The sequence below is a fragment of the Mugil cephalus genome, chromosome 20 (genome assembly GCF_022458985.1).
Source record: "Mugil cephalus isolate CIBA_MC_2020 chromosome 20, CIBA_Mcephalus_1.1, whole genome shotgun sequence".
In the NCBI taxonomy this organism is placed as follows: Eukaryota; Metazoa; Chordata; class Actinopteri; order Mugiliformes; family Mugilidae; genus Mugil; species Mugil cephalus.
This window is the reverse complement of record NC_061789.1, coordinates 20117711-20136473: the sequence shown is the minus strand read 5'-3', so window position 1 is coordinate 20136473 and position 18763 is coordinate 20117711. Positions and strand designations below refer to the sequence as shown.

The following is an 18763-nucleotide window of genomic DNA, read 5'->3' as shown; positions in this document are numbered from 1 at the left end:
TAACATAACATAACATAACATAACATAACATAACATAACATAACATAACATAACTTCAACTAACCAATGAGACAACCTGACAAAACAAAAGCACTTTTCATGTGACACACATGACATTGCACCGTCTTCTTTTTAAGTTAAGTTAGATAGTGTTAAGGCTCAGCACCTCCAGACAGGGTGGTGGAGCGGGTGTCTATTTTGCAAGAGGCAAAGCGTAGAAATTTCTACACTTCTGTGCATTTTGGTGTAAGTTTTATGTCTTTATTCCTCAAATGAAATGATCCAAGAAAGGAAAACATGAAACATGTGACTAATTTGCAGCAAAGCAACGTTTTCACTGGTGTCAGAGAGAAGCAGGGTTCTGTGAGGTTTCTTGTTTTTCCTTTCTCTAAATTACAGGATTGTTTTATTTTTTTCCTGCTATTTATAAAAGAACGGCACAAAAAAAAAAATCCTATCTTGGTAAAAAAAAAAAAAAAAAAAAGAAAGAAAGAAAAATGACATTTGCTTCTTGTGACAATGCAAACTAGAGTTACACACTCCATGTAGACCATAAAGACTAAACTTTGCACATAGATCCTGACTAAAATTGCACTCGTCATGTTGAATCTGAGGGCTGTCAAGGTTATTAAGCACGTAGAAGACGAAAAGTTTCTGTGTAGTGTTACATTTTCCTGAACACTTTTTTTTTTCTTTTAAAATTCTAGATTCTGTACTTCTTCATGGCTCTAGTGAAAGATAGTCAAGGCTTCATTTTATGGGCACCTAAGCAAAATAAAACAAAAAAGTTTATAGATAAAACTATAAGGGTGCTAAAGGTCATCTGCACCAGCCTGCAACAGTACATTTAGACATTAGAAGGCTAAATAATAAAATAATAACACATTCAGAAGTGGTGGTTGGGTAGGAACTGTTACCATTTATCATCCTGATATATCTGCAGTCCAATGCCCTGCTCTAACCTTAATTAACGGATGCTGCAAGCATGCTGTACCTCCAAAGAGGATGTGACACCGGGCCAGCAGCTTGGACAGAGTGTGATGCCCCAAAAGTAAAGTCATGGTAGAGATGCAGTCTGTCAGCAGGCCTGACCCGCCTGACAACCTTGATGATGGCAGAGCGGCTTGTCATGTAACCTTTGACCTGTCTGCGCTCTGTGCTTTCCGAGATGTCAAACAGCCTCATGTCCTAAACGCAGGTTTCTAGACGACCTCCAGAGTCTGACCTGTCAGACGGAGGCGGCGTGTTTCCTGTCATGCCCCAGCGGAGGCATTGGGTGCTGACTTGGAGGCGAGGCGTTGTAACCTTGTGAGGGCACAGAGCGTTACAAATCTGCTCATCTCCTAAGCTGTGAGATCCTGAAAGGCCACGGTGTCTGACTTCATGCTCCTTTGGGCTCCTGTGATAAGCAGTCACACTCAGTGCTCGCACTATTTGAAGCTTTGGCTATAAGTAGAACATTTAGAGCAGCTCAAATCGATATTTTTATCACAGCCATGGTAAAATGACAATGTAAAAGAGGTCACTTGTGGAGCAGTAATGAACCTACGTAGAAACATCAGCTAAATCTGAATGTCTGAACAGTTTTTTGTGAGTTTCAGATTATAGTTTAGGTTATAAGATCACCCTCTCTTTCAAGCAGTTTAATGTAAATAACCACAAATAAACCCATTATATACACACAGTAACATCTCCACTGGCTCAGATAAAAACAAACAGGAGACTAAAAGCAGAGCAAAATTTTAAATTGCATTCAGGTGGATACAAAAAACAACTCCAAACTTCCACTATATCAACTTTTGTAACTCAACAGCGGTTGGAGGACAGATAACTTTACTTCTTTTATTAGGGGTTTCTTTTATGTTATGAGTTTTTAAAAGTGTTTTTTTGTACAAACTTGAGCAACCATTACTATTTATTCACATTTCAACAATATGCTGATGTTGGGCTGTATCAGAGGGTTTGGACTTGTTGGTCCAGGAACAAGAGTTGAACCTGATCATTTGGTTACATTCTTGTTTCCAAAATCAACCACTTTCCCTATTTCAATATACTCGGTAGACACAATTCATGAGTGAACAGATTTCAGAACAGAAGTCAGGCATCTAGAAGGCGGAGTATTGCATTGTGGGGTCATTACTCAAGTAAAGTAAGTAAACTGTCCCCTGTGAATAAGAAATTATTCTGTATGACAATAATGGATATGTCTCACTCTCTCTTCTTAAAAGGCAGAATGGATTATTAATACTGATTCATCAAAATGGAAGCACTGTTTTATTGTTGCAGCTGCTTGAAGTGGAACTGCATTTAACTACAGTATTATTGACCAGTGATTCTCAAACAGGGGGTCGGCGCTTCTGCAAAGGTCACAAGATAAATGGGATTTATCGTGAGGCGGTTAATGGGGAGGGAAGATGAAAAAATATTTGATTATATTTTTTTTTTTCGAGGTTCTAATAGTTGGGGTCTCATAGTTTTTCTCTTAGGCGAGATGTTGGATACTTTTGATTAAATAAAATCAGTCACCAGGAATATTTCCTTGGTGGAAGTGCTACAGTGTAGCCCATAACGCTCAGAAATGTGACAAATGGCCACAACCAGAAGCTATGTTTATGATTCAAAGTGGCTGCAGCAGTTAGTTGATTTATTATTGGTTGTCAGAAAATCAACTGCCAAGTATCAACATTTGCTGTTTTCAGTCAAAAAATCAAAAATGTAATGCCTTTCTCGGCCATAAAAGACAGTACATTTAAGAGAATGCAATTAAACCAATTTTATATTTCAATTTTCTGACGTTTTACAGGGAGAACTATGAAAGTACAGAATAAAGATTGATGGATGGTAAGAAATAATTTATCCCATCTCTACTGAAAAAGCTGCTTTGTCTGTCAGAGTAAAGCACTCTCTCTACACACTAATTTTGTCAGATGCAGGCAGAGAACAAAATGAGGCATCCGTACAACAACTGAAAAAAACGCTTCATTTGGTGTCTTCTGATCACAGCGTTAACGCCTCAGCTGTTCCTGAGAAGCTGCTCAGGTGTTGGCAACACAAAGCTGTGGTTTCACAGGGTCGACTCCAGATGTGTGTTTCTGGGAAGAGAACTCAGTCGGCCTTCCCTGGATGGATAAAAGAAATAATGCTGAATGCTGATGCAGTGCTGCAGCGATTACATTAGAGCACATAGGATTAATCACAGCTGGGGTGTAATTGTGACAGTGACTGGCCTTTATCCCCGCCAGGCCATTATTTAATTGGCAAACAAAACAGCACAAGATGAGATCAAAACATCACACTCCGGGCTCGCTGTGTGTGTCGCTTTTGTATCGGCACAATGAACCTTTCCCTTTGAATCCAGGATCAAAATGGCAGGAAATAAACCCAGATTTGTCATTTGTGATTCATGAATGTTTCACAGCCCACAAAAGGCAAAGGGAGAGGAAAAATGGGGTCGCTGCATTTACTTACCGGGGTCAGATTCATTTAAATTCTAATTGAAATGACTTCCTGCACAGGAAATTGGGTCTTAAAAAGCGAGTACATTTAATTATATCTGGTTTGAACATTTTAAACCACGAATCTGAGGGAAATGAAACACGGGAAAGTACAGAGCGGATGCAGCTGGAGAGAGGCAGCGATAAGAAGGCTGCTTACTGCCTTTTTCTGCACATACAGTTAGAAGGAGTGATATCAAGTTTAACATTTCAGATGTTAATTAGGCTTCAGTTTGCCACTCAGCTCTATTAATTCAAAGTGCCAAGATGACTAGTATTCATCTTTCCTCCAGCTCCTCTTAAATTAAGTCTTGCTGGTGATCAGGCAAAGACTGAGGCTGCAAACGGTTGAAGCCTCCTAATCGCAGCATTAAACACAGACTGTGTGTTTGGCAGAGCGGGCCCACACATCCTGCTCGCTGAGTGGACACAGGTGGGCGACGGTTTGTGTTTGTATAACCAGCGATTGGAGAGGAGAACCTGTGAAAAAGCAAAATGGGAATACCCACACTGGGTGCTTTAACACCTCGACCTGTGCTCTGCTCGCTGCTTGTCAGAGAAATCCATGTATTTTATTACGGAACAAAACTGTGCAGGTCGGTCTCTGTGATTTAAGTTTGGTGAAATTCAGCACCTCACCTGAGATGTTTAATCGTATATATTCAACTTTCCATAGCTGACACGATTTAATTACTCAATTAGACAGTAAATGCATAGATTCATTTTATTAACTTGCTCATTCTCAACTCATTCAATGCGGATTGTTTCATCCAAAATGTAAGGATTTTCAGGAAGTGACGACAAAATGTGGGCTCTGAGGTATCCAGGTTCAGCCTTTTCCTTCTTCAAGAACTCCACCTCGATTAATGTGGTAGTTTTCCGTTGTATTTGTTCCATGTTGGTTCCCTTTCAGATTTTTATCCTTCTCTGGGTTTTGCAAATGGAAATGGGGTTTTACGCAGTGAAGAGTTGGATGGCAATAATATTTGGTTTTATCCAGACGGCAGCTCTATATTTCAATGCCGGGTAGGAACATTTATTGGTTCTCTGCTGTTCAGCCTTTAAGTCTTGAAGCAACATTAATAGTTCAGTGGTTCCACAAACACAGATGTGGCTGCAGACAGAGAGCGATTGAGCTTGTGAGGCATGAACGTTGCACACGGTAAACATGTGTGTTGCTGATGAATTGGTCCCTGGAGACCGCCGTTCCTCCGTCCTATTTTGAACTTCTGTTAAAGCTGCCGCTGCCCGTCCACCCCACGCTCTCAGGCAGGTGTACCGCACTACTAATCTGAGGCATTTGTCTTCATTACAGCGCCGCCCTCAGGCTCCACAGTGGCTATAGGACAAGAGCACAGTTAGGGAAGAGAAATGGTGGTGTCTGTGATGAAGAAGGGCTAGTCAGGTTCTTCATGACGTCAGGATGCCTGGGCGGTCTGGAGGCGTGGGTTCAAATCCTACTTCTGACTGTAACTTTGTTGAGGCAAAGTGGTTAGAGAGTTAGAAAAGTAAATTGCCCTCTTATTGTACAGTGACCACAACATGCACAGCAAACCGGAACGAATGGAGCATGTGCAGGATCAGAAATTTGCATCCCCAAATGCAGAGATCAATAAAGTAAAAAAAAAATACTTGAATGCCTCATTTGCAACAACAAGAGCGTCACATAACATTTTATTAATGAGTGATTAATCTGATGTGTATTTGAGCAGTTAATAATTTGACCTGTAATTAGGGAAAATCTAAATGTTCTTCTCTTGGTAATGGTAATGTCTTAAAAGTCTTTAATTTATCTGAATAGCTACCCAAAGTTCATTATAACAAGCTGGTTGTTTGCAGACAAGCATGTTAGCAAGTGCTAATTGACAACAAAAATGACAAATTGGTGCTCTTATTGTGCAGTGACGCAACATGCACAAAAAAACGCGAGTGAATCGAACGTTGTGCCCAAACTTGGTCAAGTTCGTTTCATGTTCAGATACAAAACAAATCCTTGATTAAGGCTGTTGGAACTCAGTGGATGCAGAGACATTTCAAAGCAGTGCTAGAGATGTATCATCTGGGAACCGTGAATGTGAAATTTCGTGCAAATTCATTGTTATTGTCTTTATTTAATGACAACTGAGGAAATCCTACAAAGAAGGACATGCAGTAAACCCCACAACATCCTCCACCCATCCCAGGCTTAGGGGCAAACAAGAACAACCTAGAAATCTGTGCTTGTACTCAGAGAATTTCACTGAAGCTTTAAAGATCTCTGAGTGATCCAGGACAACAAACTACAGTGGAAGTTAGCAAATGAACAACATTTGCCTGTTCACTGATGTTTTCTGACTTGTCTTGTGTCGCACCACAGTTTCTAACACCTTTTAAAGTTTTAAAGTGTTCTTCCACTTCATCTAACCTAGATTGATTAGAAAAAAAAATTGCTTTCTTTTTTTTTTTTTTTTTTACTAAAATGGTCACCATAATGGCCTCGCACAGTTCCCGTCGATCTCCACAGATCACAGTTCACGAAGCCTGCCTCATGATTTTATGTTCAAGTACGTGGGAGTATCAATGCAGTGTACATTGAGGCCTCTGAAAACAAATGTGGGAGTATGTTGCGTGCCCACTGTACATGTTTGAATGGTGATGCTCTGCGTGAAGCGGAGAAGCAGGATGAGATAAAAGCAGATAGCAGAGAGCAGAGCAGCAGAGAAGATCAGGATTAGTCTCATAGTCCAATCAGATAAGGATTACCCAGCTGGAGCGAGCCCACCCAGGCTAATGTCCCGGTCCTAAAGTGGCATTACACTGTATTATGACACCGATCCACTGTACATCCAGCAGCATGGGCTAGATTCCAGTTACAAGTTGAAGGCGGACTGGATGGGGAGTGTGATTAGGGCCACTTGTTGGTAAAAACCTCCTCACCTCAGTCAGTAACACTCCTCTCCACTGCCTCTCCCTTCATCTGATAACAGCCTGTGTCAAGTGACTGAGCTCTACTGCACTGCACTGTCACTCTGTCCTGCAGTGGGCGATGGATGGGATTCATTTTGCCTTCGCCTGCCTTCCATCCGAGGCCCACTGGGACTGCACACAGTCACTGCCGACTGTGACTGTTTTATTGGTCTCCACCTTGACCCCTCTATTGCCCACTAAGGCCATATTACAGGCCACACATTAACAGAGTAAGCTAAGTCGGTCGAAGAGCAGCACAAGTGTGCTCTTGTTTTATTGTTGAGGCTGCCATTTGTTATAATTCTTACAGCTACAGTGAACGCTACCAGGATATCAGTGCACAGTTCATTGATTATATCTGAAAGCAGCCCCGGGTCTGTGCTTAGTAGGAAGAAAATTGTATTTGTGTCATGCCTCATGTTTGTTCCAGGTATCCTTCGTCTCAGACTGCGACTTTTAGATATACTTCACACTTGAGACGGAGAACTGCAACGTTGCATTGATTGGCTACCTGTGACCGAGACAAACATTATGTCACATTATATTATAAATGACATCACACCTGAGAGAACAATAGAGGTAAAGTGGCCAGCGGACATCGTTATGATTCCCCTCCTTGTATATTAATCGACTCTGTAGCTTTGTGGAAAAGCATTCGGGTGTCCTGATGGAGAGTCTGAGATTAGGTGGACAGCAGAGGAGTGTGATGGCAGGGTAATTGGTTTAGTGTATGATGAATGCCTCTGATGGATTTGATCGATGAGCGAGGGGCTGTAAACTTCAGTGCCACTCTCCCGTAAATGCTGTCACCTGCTTTGCATGGAGATGCAGCCTCGACTGTAAATCAGAAAACACAAAATTAGAACACAAAGCATTAATGGGACATGTATGAAAAGGCGTCACTGTTACTACATAATAATTACCCGCTCTGACCCCCCGACACCTCCTCGTCGCAGCTTGCAGCGCTGCATGTGTGTGTGCTGCTTCAGCCTTGATTTACACGTGTTATTTTTAGCTGCAGATGGTCCTGTTGGGTGGGGTCTATCTTTATCCTACATGACCAGAGAACAAATCAATATGAAACATACCCTGGGCCAATCTTTGTGTGAGCATGCAGTGTGGCACCGCTACTCACCAGCGCATGATAGACAGACGGGGGCCGCGTACTGCCCGCTGTACGTGAGCCCGTGTTCATGCTGTCTGGCTCCCAACTCAACACGTTTCCATTGCTGGGTGTTTGTAAGGTATCAAAAATGTAGAAGGTGTGGATATCGAAAGAGTTCATGACATTCTTGGTGTCAAGAAACTTATTTTTATGACAGAAACTGTCAAGAAGCATCTGATTACTCAGTAAGGCAAAATACATTCTGGACCACAAATCACTGTGCTGAGGTTTGGGGCATAAATGTACATCACAATCACTATCTATACCGCAAAAAAGAAGGATAATTCGTGATGCCAGTTACAAAGATCACACAAATTCACTGTCACTGTTAAAATCAAAAACATAAAAATTCTTCGACCTGATTAACATTCAAACAGCACAAATTACGTACAAAGCAATAAACAACCTACTTCCTGGAAATATTCAAAAACAGAGATGGGGATTATAATCTGAGGGGGGAGTGCAATTTATAACAACACAACAAGGTTTTGTATTTCTACAGTGGGGGAAATAAGTATTTGATCCCCTGCTGAATTTGTAAGTTTGCCCACTTCCATAGAAATGATCAGACTCTGGTTTTTATGGTTGTTTACTGGTTATGGGTATAGACAGAATATCAGTCGAAAATGCATAAAAAACACACAATCTAAAAGTTATAAATTGTTATGTATTTTATTAAGGGAAATAAGTATTTGATCCCCAAGCACAACACAAGTCAGTAATTTGTAGAGAAACCTTTGTTGGCAAGCACAGCGATGAGACGTTTCTTGTAGTTGGTCACCTGGTTTGCACACAGCGCAGGAGGGATTTTGGCCCATTCATCTTTACAGACAGTCTCTAAATCCTTCAAGTTTCTTGGCTGCCTCTTGGAAACTCGGAGCTTCAGCTCCCTCCACAGGTTTTCGATCGGGTTAAGGTCTGGAGACTGACTAGGCCACTCCATGACCTTAATATGCTTCTTCTTGAGCCACTCCTTTGTTGTCCTGGCAGTATGTTTTGGGTCATTGTCATGTTGGAAAACCCACCCACGAGGCATCTTCAGTGTTCTTGCTGAGGAAAGAAGGTTTTTGTCCAAGATGTTACAGTACATGGCTGCATTCATTGGCCCCATAATGCGGTGAAGTTGCCCTGTACCCTTTGCTGAAAAACAGCCCCAAAACATGATGTTTCCACCTCCATGCTTAACCGTGGGTATGGTGTTCTTTGGGTCATACTCACGTTTTTTCATCCTCCAAACACGGCGGGTCGAGTTAATGCCAAATAGCTCAACTTTGGTTTCGTCAGACCACAGCACTTTCTCCCAAGCCTTCTCTGAGTCATTTAGATGTTCACTGGCAAACTTAAGGCGGGCCTGTACATGTGCCTTCTTGAGCAGGGGGACCTTGCGGGCACTGCAAGAGTTCAATCCATAACGGCGCAGTGTGTTGCCAACTGTTTTCTTGGTGACGGAGGTCCCAACTGCTTCCAGATCATTAACAAGCTCCTGCCGTGTTGTTTTAGGCTGCTCCCTCACCTTTCTCATCATCATCCTCACTCCATGAGGCGAGATTTTGCGGGGAGCTCCAGATCGAGGACAGTCGATGGTTCTTTTATGGGTCTTCCACTTGCGAATAATGGCACCAATAGTTGTCACCTTCTCACCAAGCCTTTTGCTGATGGTTTTGTAACCTATACCAGCCTTGTGCAGGTCTACAATCTTGTCCCTGACATCTTTTGACAGCTCTTTGGTCTTGCCCATGGTGCTGTAGAAGTTGGAATGTAAGAAACTGATTCTTAGAGCAGGTGTGCTTTATATACATGACGAGTTAAGATCAGGAGTATTGGTAATTAGTTGACTGAGCACAGCTGTGTGCCACATGCGCACCAGCCAATCTGTAGGAGCCTGAATTCTAAGTGAATTGTTGGGGATCAAATACTTATTTCCCTTAATAAAATACATAACAATTTATAACTTTTAGATTGTGTGTTTTTTATGCATTTTCGATTGATATTCTGTCTATACCCATAACCAATAAACAACCATAAAAACCAGAGTCTGATCATTTCTATGGAAGTGGGCAAACTTACAAATTCAGCAGGGGATCAAATACTTATTTCCCCCACTGTATATGTGGAGTGAAGCTGTGGAACGGGTCGGGTGTTCAAGCAACGTCAATGCACGGGGTACAGGGAGGACGAAGCTGTTTTCACAGATCATTTATTCACTGGTTTATTCACATCATTTCTTTTCTTTTGTCTGTATATATATATACATATGTAAATATGTATATCCAGGAGGTGTTGGTGCACAGTAATTTGTGAATTGAAATCAACTGATTATTGTTAATTACTGAGAAAGGACTAGGGGTAGGATTAAATAAGCATATAAGCTTCTTCCTACTCCCTTTCGGACATTGTTTGCATTAACATTGTTTTTGTCATTTTAACTATTTTGATTTGCTGGTGTTGTTTTTTTTTAAGCCTTCATTCATTCATTAATTCATTCAAAACTTGGACTAAATGCAGCTCAGAAATGTGCTCTGTGTTTTATATGATATTAAACACCTGCATAGAAAGCTGCAAACTGCATGTGGGCAAGCGCTGTTGTGAGTGACATGAAAGGACAGAGACAATTTGTACAGCACAATGTGGACAATATGGACAACGTATTGCAGTAGTGGCCTCAACATCCTTGCAGCTGGAGATTCCTAAAGACCTGAAGTCTGTAACTGTTGTATGAAACTCATAATAGGTGTTATGATGCCTAGTAGGTTTTGTTGCTGTTGAAGTTCCTCAGTCATTTATCATTTAAGTTCAAAATGTCTGGTGGAAAGTTAAGTTTTATTAGAAACAAATTCTGAACATCATGCTCATTTGCTTTTTTTTTTATTGATTTATTTTTTTTTTTAGAGAGAGAAAGTTTTCACATGTCCTCACAGTAATTATGAAAACACAACCAGTAGTTTCTTAGCTTAGTTAAGTCTATTAATAGACTATAAATTTGAGGACACGTCTGGCCCTGGTCAGACTACCAGCTACTGAAATAGAAAGCTAAGAGGAAGGTTGGTTTGTAACTTAAAACAGCTCTGTGCAAATTAATTTGTAAATCCATAACCATCTTTAAAAGAAGTGTGTGTTTTTTTCAAAAAGGAACTTTCAAAGTAGAGGCTCTTGGAAAGCCTATGGTGATGTTATCAGCAGGAATCTTACTCTCTCGCACAAAACATGGAAACATGTATTTTAAAATATTGCTGTTCAACGTAGAGCTACGTACGGAGTAGAGCTAGAAATTGTTGGCTAATTAATAAAAAACAATGAAGATTAATTGCTTTTTGGAGCCATAAATGGAATATCTTTGGGTGTTTGTGTGTTGTAGTGTGACACCTCAGACTTTTGGCAAATTGGAAAAACAGTTTTCAATATTTTTGCAAATTTTCTAACCAAAATGAAAACAAACAAACAAACAAACAAACAAAAACACCAGGATGTTTGGAGAACATATCCGACATAGTCAGCCTCCGCAACCATCGTCTTGTATTTGCTCTCAGCCTCTGTTTAGCAAACACATGCTACCCCCTCGAAAATGTAAAGTTTCAATGTTAAAGTGGCTTGAATAGCCACTCGATTTCCAGTGAGATTGTGCTCTGATTACATAGAATTGATCCTCTTACAACAAAAGTGTAATTACCAGCAGGCCAATCTCTGACTCCATCGCGGCAGAGCTCCTTTCCGTTCCACCTCGCCGGCTGTATCCTTAAGCTGTGGAAACATCCCAGAGAGACCCTCTAGTAAATGATAATTAACCTCAGATACAATCCATTCATTTTAAGGAGGTGTGATTCACTTTTTTTCTTTCCCTTTTTCTGCAACAGCACAGAGAAACCACGGCAATCTGCCTTTTGATTAATTGGTGGTGTCCGTGGTGCAGTTCATTTGCAATCTATTACAGTGTATTTGCTTTGTGTCAGAACGCTGCCCAAACACACTGCATCATCTCAGACCTGCGTGAAGGTATGAGGCAGAGTTTGCGTGTGTTTGGTGTATGAATGCCTGCAGGTATTGATACTAATGTAATAAATATAATACTAGTAATCACCGTGGTTTTACCACATACCTCTTTAACCCCGATTTATTCTCTGTGAAATCTTATATCATATATATAAGTGTCAATTCACCCAAATCTCGTAAAACTAAGACTGCAACTACACTCACTACTGGACATTTGTACTTTTTGCCAAAGTGATAAAAAAAATATATATAAATAATTTCTTCTTTTGTGTCTGTCTTCTGAGATATTAAACTGAACATTTTCGACCAGAAAAAATGTATACGTGATAGAATGTTGTTATTCCCCCAAACAACTGTTTGAATGATTAATTATTTCAAACAATAATCCGTACACTGCTCCCTATACTCCCTAGTCAAAGCTTAAACATATAACTGCTAAGAACATTCTGTTGGGGGGTTTAAAACTAAAAAAAAAAAAAAACAGAGCTCGAGAGAGGTGACAGAGATGTTACCACCTCTGCAAAGGCCTCTTAGCACCCAGTGGGAGAGCTGCTGCCACCATGATGTGAGCCAAAAAAGGCACGTCGTTGCAGGCCAGGATTGAGGTGTGGGGAGGGAACCGGAGGTTCCCAGGTCGGGTGGAGGGCAGAGGAGGACGGCTGGAGGTAGCGGCAGAAGGGCAGAGTCTGACAGATGGAGGATTGAGGGCAAGTAGGACGGGAAGTGAAGTGAAAGGGTGCACTTCTACAGTGATGTTCCACAGCCGGTCTGAGAGGACAGAGGTGATCCGGTCCAGATGGCCCAGGATGCTGCAGGTGTGTCCGTGTTTGAAGTGCACAAGCAGGAGTTTGTGGTGTGTTCAGATATCAGATGTCTTTGGAATTTGGCATCCAGTCTGATTGATTAGTTTATTGTCTAACAACGCAAAGAACCAGACAGTGTTGACAGATAGCTCAGCTAATGGGATTGATTTTTTGAACGGTTTAGGCGACTGAAGGAGAGGGACAATAACATGTTATGCTCCGCTTGCTAAGTATGTGTTTAATATACAGGATAAAAATACCAGGCATATCCTTTTTTTTTCAATCAAGTTTTCACATTTTTTTTTGCGCTGCACAAATGTAAGGAATGAGTCACGGTTGGCGTTTGATGTGTTTCTGGAAGACATGTCGAAGAGAGGCCCCCCGAGGCACCGAACTGGCCTTTCTGCCTCTGAGGACGTCAGAGCTGCCTGTCAGTGAGACGCTGCTCAGATGGCCGTGTTTACCGCACTCCAGAGTGAGTATTTACTGCAGTCGACAGGGCTGGCAGACCCCACTGTCACAGCAAATGGTGCTGTTGGGAAAACAAACAGTTGTAATGAGACTGTATCTGTCAAACGAGACCACTGAAAACCACTTCAGTCAGAATCACAAGGACACAAAGGAGACTAAAGGTTGCTACGTTAGCAGTGAGAGGTTGATTTAAGAGCCTGATAGTTAGTTCTGGTGTGTTTTGGGGAGATTCTGAATGTGACCCGACTCTTAATTGATTTAGGCGCTGTTTGTTCTATCACTCACGTGTCTAGCCAGAGCAGCTTGATGGAGTGACTGGGGTTCTTAACGTGAAGGATGATTTAATAGGCTTCCTACAGGAAATGATGTAAACCTGGTGTCTTGGAAAGGTTGACACTCGATTATTCATTTCTGTTGCGGTACATACTGTGCCTCAAAGCCTCTACCAAAGTGCTGACGACGCTGCTGATTTTTGCTCGGATAAAAAAGAAAAAAAAGGAAAAAAAGAAAAGACAATGCCATGCTAATCTGCAGATCAGAGCGAATCAGGGAATTTGTCAAAATAAAGTCAGCGCCGTTATCGTCGCTACATCCTGATGTGGGCGAGGATAAGGTGTTGCTAAGTCCACTGAGGAGGATGATGTAATTTCCAGTCGAGCGTGCCTCTTCTTCCCTCCCCCTCTCTTCTGCCCCATGCGTGTGTGTGCTTGTGTGTGTGCATGCATGTGAGCGCTCACCTTCATGTCTCTGTATGTCTGAGAGCAGTAAGGAACGGGATGAATTTTTAATGACGAGCAGCGTGGCTTCCCTTTGCTCTCTCAGATCGCTTTCCAGGACAGGGAGCCTCTCATGATCATAGCAGCATGCAAGCAGGCAGCTCAGGGTGAGGAAAAGTCACACTTGCACATACAAAGACAGGCTTTCCCTTAGAAACGACTGCAGATGTTGGGCAGATATCATGAATGTCTGTTTTTCCCCCCTTTAATTTCCGTGTATTTGTGTGTGTGTCATGACGTCATATCACCACAGAGAGCCCACGCTGTGCCGGTCTTTACGACAACTGCATGAGCAAGTTGTGAAAATAAATGATGAGCTTAGAACAGGATTGGAGCCTTTGAACTTTGGTATCGTTCCAAATCTTTTAAGATCAATGCTAATTTTAGGCTATGAACACTTGTTAACATTAACATCCTTTGCAAACTTGCAAAGTCTTTTTAATCCTTGAATAAAACGTTTTAGAGTTAAATAAATGGCATCTAAGGAATTGAGTAGTGAGTGCTGTTCTTTCTGGTTAGTAGATTTTGTTGCATTCTCAATCTTTCTCAAGATTTTTTTTTTTCAAAGATAAACTTAGCTGAGCTTGACCTTCTGATCTGACTCTCTCCTGCAAACTAAAAGTGAAAACACTCTCTGGCACACGTTGTGCTTGAAGCAGAGATGTGATTTGTTAGCGGTGCAGCCATACAGGTGTTTTACCTGCATGATTAGACCTGTGTTCAGGATGTCTCAAACATGGACTTCATGGTTCTGGTGCTGGTAAATCGCTTGTGTTTATATTGTGCTTTTCTAATATACTAAAATCACAATGTCATATTTACACACTTGTTCACACCAGCACACACACATTCACAGACTTGTGTCATATGTTGGGGGCAACTTAGGGTTCTTCCTCAAGGACACTTTGGGATATGGACCAAAAGAAAATGAACCGTTAAAAAGAATTAAGGCTACACATCAAATGGAAATTTGTCACTTACATGCAAATAAAATATTGTGCCTGACTGAGAGAACTCGAGTAGGTAGGAGGCTCACCTAAACCAAATGCATGGCTATGATGATATGAGTTACACTTCAGGGCACAACATTAAAACCACTGACAGGAGAGGGGAGTAACATAGACCATCTTGTGACAATCTAATGACACGAGACGCCAGACACCACAGGACACCCTCACAAGGCCCATGTCCATTCTCTGATGAGTCACAACTGTTTTGGAGACACAAGGGAGACCTACACAATGTTAGGAAGGTGGTCATAATGTTATGTCTGATCGGCCATTGTCTTGTTTGCTTTACAACATGGGGCATTAGCAGAGTTGTACTGTCAATCGTTTCGTGGCCTTTCCAGCGTTCATCAGAACTGTGTCTTTTCATTAGAGATTCCAGTGTGAATGGTGGACAGTTTAGCTATTATTTGTCATCATTTTGTGCTTCGATAGTGGGCAATAATGTATACGGTAGCAATGATTTATAAGAAACTACAAAGAGTAGTACCATTTTGTTTACACACTTTAACTACAGATTGCTTTAATTCACTTGTCACCACTCCAGAACATATGCCCTTGAAAGGTCACTTGAAAAAAAAAAGAATATTTGCAAATTGTTGTTGTACATATTTCCCCCATTAACTGTATGGAGTCGGACATGCTGCGCGTGCGATTCTCAAACAGCAAATGTAGGTCACGCTCCTCTCCGAACGTCATCTGTCAGAAGTGTGCTTGTAGTATGCAGAGAGACTGGCTCATCAGTGCAAACGCTAACCACATAGAGGCTTAATTAAAATGATTACCCAACAGAATTAAGTGACGATCAGACAGCCTGTCATCTTCTCTAACCCGACCCCCTTCCATTCCTTTACGGAGGCCGCAATGTTAAATTTTCTCGGCGACTGCATGGGATTTAACCGGAGAGAAAGACACGGACGGGGAAGTAGGCAGGAATCTAAAGAGGCAGTGAAGAATTGACGGCGGCGAAAACGGTGTGCGAGACGATGTTTGTCTTATGGTAGACTGTGAGGGGAGGGGGATGGGAGTGGGTTGTGAGCAAACACACATACCCAGCAGCATTTACATAGATGTAATGAAACAGGGGAAAAGATGAATGCATGCCCTCATCCATCTAGCCATCTTGGCTGCCCTCGCTTGCTGCCTTCCCTTAACTCCCCCCCCCCCCTTTTCCTCCCTTCCTCCTCCCATCATGCCGCGCTGCTCGCCGCTGCAGCAGGGCAAGAGATGACATGTGGACACTCAGTGAATTGCCAATTGCCACCGAGTGAGAGAGGAAGAGAGAGAGAGCACGGGAGAGAGAAAGGGGAGGTGGTTTGTTTGACGCATCCAGACTGCAACCGTTGGCTTTTTTTTTTTCCTACATTAAAGATTAGAAAAAAAAAGAACTGCAGAGAAGCACTACACTGAATACTGGATGTGTGTCCCCCCCCCCCTCCACACACCTCTCTCCAAGTCTCACCCTTTGCTTCTCTGACCCCCTCTCACACTATCTCTCCCTCCCTCTCGTTCTCTCTCTCCCTCACATACTTTCAGCTCAGGAAGAGAAATCAATAGCCACAAATTAATCATTCTGCCTTGGGCGGTCCAAAGGCGGAGGCTGTTGTTGGGCTGGGGGTCCGTTAGAGAGATACAGAAAGGTATTAAGAGTGCTTTCTGAAGATGTTAACAATTTGGGGATGTTGGGACCGCAAGCATGCACACACATGCTCCAACTATTAGAGGATAGAGACTTGAAACCAAAGCAACAGAGCTAAGGACTGACATGTAAGGGGCACATTAAAGGGTGAGCACTGACACTGGGAAAGTTTACTTAATGAGAATTACCTTTTGTGTAGGCCAGTCTGGTTGCCAAGTTTTAAAATGTCATTATGCTCAATAAATACAGTATGTTGAGCATTTACACTAACAGTTCAGGGACCAGATATTTTTGTATGAGCTACATGTACATTTAAAAAACAAATAAATAAATAAATTAGACACTGCAACCCTTTCAGTAGTTCACATGCACACAAATATTAAAATAAACTAAATTTGGTTATTCGATATCAAAAATGTGGCCTTGTATAAATGTCTGATTAAGATGAGGGGAATGTCTGATAGTTGTGTTTTAGAAATCAAATTTAGTTTTAATAGTCTGTTTTCATTCAGTCTCCATTCAGCTCTGCACATTGTACACAAACTAAGAAGCTCACAGTTTGCAAAGTTGACATAGAGACACATACCCAAATAAAAAGCACACATTTCTGGTTGGATGTAGTCCATGATAACTTTTTTTTTTTTATGCCTTTGGTTGTTGTTCCTATTCTCAAAGTTAAGTCAAGCACAGATGTATTGTGTTAACTCCCACTACAGGTTATAATATATTCTTGAGTCCCGTATAGAACCATGACGACCATTCCTTGACTGACCTCTGGCCGCTTTCAAGCTAAAGCAAGTTAAAGTAAGAGGTGGCTCTGCCACGGTCATAGCACTGGGAAAAGATAAACACAGTTCCACAATCAATTAATTAACAAAGCCAGGTATTTTTAGAGCTACTTTCATCTGCTTCATACACCCACTCCCAAAACAAAAGTAGTCCAGATTGTTCAGAACAATCTGGCTTTGTGTGTTGTGGTGTCACCGCAAAGCACCAAAGTTGCAAATTATGAACGAGGACATGCTGATGATTTCAATGCCACAGAGTAGGCAGGCACACCTGCTGCTTGAACTTGGGCGACCCTGCAGCTCATGCATGATGAGATGAAACAGATTGGTCCTAGTATGGACGATATGTTCTCAGTACAACGCGGATGAAAGACATTTCAGGTCATTTAGAGACTATGAAGACCCATAAAACTGAAATCTCTCAAGCACAGCGCTAGATGGGGACCCAGAAGTCACTTTTCATTTTTGTTTTTCCAAGGCACTTTCACGGCACAGCATTTGATAAATTTTAAAGCAAGATGTGTGACTTCATAAAATGAAAGTGAAAAACACTGCATTTTAGAGCTGAGATATATTATAGTACCTCAGACAATTCAATTTGTAACCCTGGGCCTAAAGCAGCTGTCTCGCAGCGCAGGAATTTGTCTCTCCTGCTGATGTGTGATGTCGGGCTGAGCTACCGTATTGCACCTCAGGGAACTTATTGTAATTGGCAGAGATGGGAAAGGTGACTTTGACGGTGTAAGCACGCATTTTCTGATTCCTAACTGTTATCTCTGCTTTTAAAATGGGGCTTGACTTTGGAGGAAAAGCTCAAATATCCTTTAAAAGAGTTCACAAAGTCAGCCTGCCTTTTGCTGCGGATGAAGCAGCTCTAGCTTTGATGACATCAGACTCCTTGGCTCAGAGAGAGAAAGAGGTTTATAATCACAAATATTGATCAACCTGTCCAAAGTCATAGGAATCACGTGAATTTGTAAACTGAGTAATGTTTCCACTTGAGGAACATCCGATAGTACCCAAGACGGCTTAAGATTTGTAATGTGGGCATGAGACTACGTATATACAGTAAACCAGCATTAGTCAACCCACCCCACCCCCCTCCCTCCACCCACTGCTACCCGTATGCCGTCATATTCATCACTACTCACATTTACCTCACATTTACTGGAGGTTGCTTCACTGTGTTTGGTCTTGGTGCCTCTCCTTTCATCTGTATCTCAGCAAAGTCTTCGTTATCATTCCTCAATAACCTCATCTGCTCATCTGCTCTGCTGTTGCTGAGGTTTGCAGTTTTCAGGAACAAAAGGATGCTGACGGAATTATTTAAAATTGAGTGAAACCTCAGTTTAAATCATTTTTTGACAGGGAAATATGAGGCGCTTTGTTTGAATCTACATCATTTGTCAACCCAAATGTTTGCATGATGTCACAAGCTATTTTGAAATGATTTCCAACCATGGGTACAACACTGAAGCAGGAGATACGCGTGAAGATAAATGACCTGAACTTTTCTATAAAGAGTGATACATCCTGTATACTGAGTTAGCTGTCACTTCTAACTCTACCTGACTCTGCTTTTGAGAAGGCAAGCTTGTTATCCAGTATGAAAAAATGGTAAAGCTAGTACCAGAAATATAGGACAAATAAAAACTTGGATGGTCCATCATGGGGCATTATTTTAAAA

General features: G+C 41.7%; 1 protein-coding gene across 1 annotated transcript in view; it reads left to right on the top strand.

Annotated features, from left to right (window-relative positions):
* The window catches only part of cacng2a (calcium channel, voltage-dependent, gamma subunit 2a), a 51550-nt gene that overhangs the window by 2255 nt on the left and 30532 nt on the right, over window positions 1–18763 (top strand). The gene's annotated exons all lie outside the window — the stretch shown is intronic.